Source organism: Mangifera indica, chromosome 17 (assembly GCF_011075055.1).
Source record: "Mangifera indica cultivar Alphonso chromosome 17, CATAS_Mindica_2.1, whole genome shotgun sequence".
NCBI lineage: Eukaryota > Viridiplantae > Streptophyta > Magnoliopsida > Sapindales > Anacardiaceae > Mangifera > Mangifera indica.
In genome coordinates, this window is record NC_058153.1 from 10,597,950 (window position 1) to 10,604,158 (window position 6,209).

The following is a 6,209-nucleotide window of genomic DNA, read 5'->3' on the forward strand; positions in this document are numbered from 1 at the left end:
TTAGTCATAGTAACAACTATAATAGTTAACATATTAGTTATTAGCTTAAATTTGAATTTCTTGTAAGTATACTTTATTATTTTAGTTGGTTGTTTGAGTGTAAGAGTGAATTCATGTCCAATTAATTCAAACTCAAATAATTTCAATTGAAGTTCTAGTTTCATTCAATTTCAAGGGCTTACAAGTGGTTCTCTACCAAAATTCTTTTTATCTAACAATTTTTTTCTTCTTCGACTTTTTCTCTAGTGATTTTTCTTGTTCTCTAGTGAATCTTCTTTTCAATATTCTTCTTTGGTGATTTGAATTTATTATTTCAAATTTAAAGCGAGCTTGAATTAACTTTTATTTGGACTTAACCCAATTCAAATCCACATTTGTTTTGTGTTAGATTTATTTATTTTTCAATTGAAACCCAATATAGAAAATTTGAAATAATGGTATCACGGATTCGATTTTGGTTTTCATTGGTTTGGTGAGAGTTATCAACTAACCATTGACATTAAAATCAGTAAGACAAAGGAAGCCGTTGATAATGGGACAAAATGGATTGGATTAGCTAGGTGTAACTCTCTTTTCAACACCAAAATAGGCCAAAAAAAAAAAATTCTTTATTTTTTTAAGTCAACTTGTCATTGAAATAAAAAGCAAGTTAGTTATTGTTGTTGGCTATAATTTTTAAATTGGCTTCAATATTCATAGTTGACATTTCTATTTATATAAACACTTTGTAAAAAAATAATATTTTTTATGTTGACGAAAAACCCAATTTGACAGAGCTTGATGATAAATTATTAAACCTCAAAAAGATTAAGATAAAGCAGTTTTAGTAAAATAACATAACTGATAAAAATAATTAAATTTTTTCATTTTATTTTATGGTAATATTAAAAAAATAAATAAAATTCATCTATAATTCTTGATGACATTTCATTTGCAGTGACTGCTTTACCAGGCAAAAGTTTTGCCATGAGAGAAGGGGAAGAATTCAGCTATCATTTTCAGCTTTAAAAAGTCAATTCTTTCAGTCAATGATGTATTGAAATCGATATATATATATATATGCATGTATGTATGTATGTATAAAATTTATGGTTGATTACATATTACTTTTATTTTTGTCTCACTCTATATATTTATTTTTTTACACAATTATTTTATTAATGAATTCCTGAAAATGTTTATCTATAATATTTATAAACTTTTTTTAATTAATTTTGAAATATAAATATTCAACTACCATATTGTATCTACTTTGAAAAATATTTGTCTTTAAATGTATTTTAGAAACTTAAATTACATGATTTTGTTAATGAAAATTTCATATTACAACCTATTTACAAGGTGGTTAACATGTAAAAAATTTGTATTAATGAAAAGAAAATAATCTATTCAATCATTATAAATACTATTTTTATAATTTTATAAATTAATCATTTATATTCTTATTAAAATTAAATAATTTTATAAATTTAATAAAGAAATAATAATAGTTAAAAAAATTATTTTTTATCATTAAAAGGTTTTAATGACGGAAAAATTTTATCGTCGGTTATATTATAGTTTCTTTGACTTATAAATTTATTTAATTTTAACGAAAATATAAAAAATCAATGCTTAAAATTATAAATATAATATTTATAATAATTGAATATTTATTTATTTATTACTAATATTAGTTTTTTTTTTAGTGTAACTGAAATATGGATAGAACATTGTTTTCTTCCAAAAATATAATTAATTAAAATAAACAAATAAAATAATAATATATGGAAGTTTGCAAATCTTCTATGCTCGTTAGAAGCCAATAAGAGAAGTCAAAACTCCTGGAATTTATTTTATATTAAATTTTTACAATATTTTCTTGGAAAATGGATGCTTATTGCGATATGTCAACTTTGGCTGGTGAGAAAATTGTCACAATAAAAAATATTTATTGAATTCTTTTGCTTCGAGATCCAAAATATTTTCTGTCGTTTCTACATAATAGGATGATAGAGTAGGAACCCCATTTATAATAAATGATTTAGATCGAATTTTGGATTAGCTATGTGAATATTTAATTTGATGGGTAAATTTAATTCAAATTGATTTGATTTTGATGGAATTTTATGTATTAAATTAAATTGTGTTAAAAAAATATACAAAGTGGTGGATTTCTTGATTCATTGTCTAATTTAATTCAATCCACAAGAAAATTAATGAAGTAATTAGATTATTTTTGAAAATAATCTATAATAAGTAGAGTTAATTTGAATTAAACTTTGAATAAGAATCTAAATCAAATTCAGCATGGAGGTTGATTGCCAATTTGAACCTGAGTTTGGCTTACTCAAATGGTTGAGTAAATTTATAGAATTAAGAAAATAATTGTTTGAGAAGAAAAAAAAATAAAAATTATCGAATAAAATAACAACAAAATTGTCAACAAGGTGAGTTTTGATACCAATGTCAAACTCTAAATAACTAGTTGATCCTTCATAAGCTTGAACTTCATCTGCCTGAATTAAACATTGAGTCAAGCTAAAGCTAAGTAGCCGAATCCACCCCTTTATGCATTGAGTAAGTTAAAATTTAATAAATAAATTCATTGACTAACACAAAGGAATATCATTGTTAATCCAACTTTAAGTTCCATCTAATTGATTAAGCTTGGCAGTTGGCATTGACGTTTTCAAAAAGTCTTCATTAATCCAACTTTAAAATTCCATTTAATTGATCAAGCTTTGAATCCGATGACTTTACATTGTTTAATGCATTTGTTTTATGAGTAATTAATTTGGAGGTACCCAAAACTTTTTTTTTTTTTTAATTTTAATATTTTATCGATTTTGTTTATCCATTTTTTTTAAATTCACATAAAATTAATTTAAAATTATTTAATTAGATAATAGTATATTATTATTTGTATATATAATACGATTAGATAAGAAAATAAGACAGATAATACTATATAATAAAAATTATGATAACAAAAATTCTCTAATTTTTCGGTATACACTATCTTTTTTGTTTATTTCTACACTGTTCTTCTTTAGTTTTTTAAAAAGAAAAACTTTATTTTCCTCTTGTTTTTACCTCACTTTTCTTCAATTTACATCATACATTTGGTCCATCTTCCATCTTTGTTAATATTGTCCAGATAACCATATATATATATATATATTTTTCAACCCTCCCGAAAATAATTTTTCTGGTTTCATCCCTGTAAAAAAGCTCTAATAGCCGCTCAGCTGAACTAATTACTTGATAAAAGAGATTTTATATCTGGTGGTGATGAGATTTGTACCAGCGAAAGTTTACTGATTTGTTGGAGAATTAAGTACAAGAATGTGAAGACCGAAGAGACACAGGATATGGAATTGAAAATACCAAAAGTTTACTTTCATGGTAGTGATAATATCAAAGTAATATGAAGATGATATTATAATGCTTAAAAGCTAATTGAATATTAATTGAAAGCGTCTCTTCTTAAGCCGAATAACGGTATTGAATTTAATTATAATAGCTGAGGCTAGGGTTTATATATGTGTAATTGTTTAAGTAAAACGTAAAGTTACATGACTTAATGACGGTCATTGTGATCCCGATATGATAAAAAAGTAGTTAAACTTTGATTGTAGTCGGTGAAATTGTAAAAAAATAGTTTCAAGACAATAATTAGTTGCTATTTAATGTTAAAAAGATTGCAAAAGTCGTGGTGAATAGTAACCACCCTTTACAATTTGTAGATTTTGGATACGATTGTGCCTTATGCACATCATTTTTATCCTCAACCTATGAGTTGATGTAGTATCTACTTGTCTGTCACTAATCATCTTCTCAAATATTGTATTGTGAATTTGATTAAAAAAAGTTTTGACCGCATAATAACATTTATGGAGATTGGTGTAGAGATTTACTTGTTTTGACATTTTTATAACCTTTAGGAGGTGTTTAGTTTTGTGTAAACTTTTTATTACAAAAAAATAAAAAAATTATAACGAAAATAAATTATCTAAAAAATTATTTGATATATATTATTACTGTATTTGATCAAATTTGATAAAAATTAATAAATATAAATAATTATTATTTTCGTTTAGAGATAATAAAAAAATACTAATATATTATTTTACTTAAATGTTTTTGGGGATAACTATTTTAAAATATTCTTCATGTTACTTGTTATATTAATTAAAAATAAAAATATTTTTATCATTAAAAATTTATAAGAAAAGACATAATTGTAATAATATTTTAATACCTGATATAAAGTTAGTAATTAGATTATCTTTTGTATTACTTATCAAATCACTATTAATAATAAAAGATCACGTGTCAAAATATTTTATTACTAGATAAATCAAATAAATTAATGTATGAGTTACCAAAATAATCTTTTAATACACAAATCAGAGCCCATTAATATTTTTGTCACTCCAAGAAGTTGAAGAAGAAGAAGCTGCAGCCCCATGGGGGATGTTTTACTCGACATTTGCATGCAACACAAAAAAGAGAGAAAAAAGATAAATAAAAATATTAACACATTTGGCGTGCCCCTCTCTTTTGCCCTGAATGTTTATATATTTTTCTTTAATTTCTTTAAAATAAAATAACATTTGAGTGACAAACATTGCGCCATTTTTCGAGAATTAGGGACTGTTGTTTCATATGGTACAATTTTATATTATCAAAAAGAGTTATGAAATACAAATAAATATCCATTGATCGCTTCTTGTTTACGTCTTTGTGTCATGATGTTAGATTGAAATAGACAAAAACGTTTTCTGAAAACAAAATAAAAATGAAATTGAATCAAGGTCTTCTTAACAATGAAACTATCATACACTTTTCATTTGTATTAATCTAAGTATCAATATTGATGTATTATTATATAATTAAATGATTTTAAATTAATAATAAAGTAATATTTTTTTACATGCTAAGATATTATCATTAATACTCAAAAAAATATTCATTATAAATGTCTGTTACGTTACTTTTTTTCTTTAATGTTAATATTATTATATCAACACTCTTCTTCAATCAAACTCACAGATATGACACTCGTAAATATGACTAGCAACAAAAAAAATGTCATATCAACTTGTAGCTCGAGAAAAAGACTCAGGTAAGGCATGATCTCATCCAGAAATTATAAATAAGATATAAGGGTTTGTCATTAACAACATTCATAATCTTTCTAATATTAAATGACAATTTTCTATTATCTTAGAATCACTTTCAATAAAATTATGATTACTGTGCAATTCTTTTCTATTATTTTGGAATCACAACGATGCAATCAAAAAATATATTTTCGCATTTCTCAAAACCAATTATACATATAACTCTAACCTCTAGTAGTATAGATTAAGTATATGTTTGATTCAATTTTTCTAATAAATTTGATTTTTTCTCATGTTTGAATGACTCATATTAGTTTGAGACAAAAGTTAATTACTTAAAGTTCAATTTACCTTAAGTTAAGGAGTGGCTTATATTTATTACACTAAGTTGACAATAATTTTAAAAAAGGTCATTATCCGTGTTTCCCTCAATGCTAAATTGCAAAATTTGAGGCAAACATATATGAAAAAAGTATCCTCAAAACAATTAGCAAATTAAAAAAATATTGTTGCTTGCATAATGCCATTTTTTGATTCAATTAAGCAACTCTTAAAAATAAATAAATAAATAAATAAATAAATAAAAGAGAGAGGCTCATCCACTTTTTTTTTCACATATAATTGAATATATCCAAACTTGTCCAAAAACATAATTATCAAGTTTGCATTATTACAGCGAACCTTTTATTAAGGTTTTCAAGTTCGAATCAAACTAAACAATTTGATTTTTTTAATTGGATACAATTATGTTACTTGATTTAGAGAAGACCAATTCTCTTACAGTTTTATTATTTAGACTAGTGATTGAATAACTTTACTTTGATCTATAATTGAACTGCGTAATTTGCTATGACCTTGCCATTACACTTTCTTTGTGTGTGTCATTAAACCAAATTAGATTTTGATTAAATCTTATTTGAATTTTATTTTTTCACGATTAAGTAGATTAAAATATTTTAAATATCATTTTAAATGTTGATTTAAACAGAAATATGATCTATCCAACAGTAGACCTAGACCAACTACTTCACAAAGTCAATGCGTAATTTGGGATATGAAAATATTGTATTATGACACTCAAAAAACTGTTGATATATTATG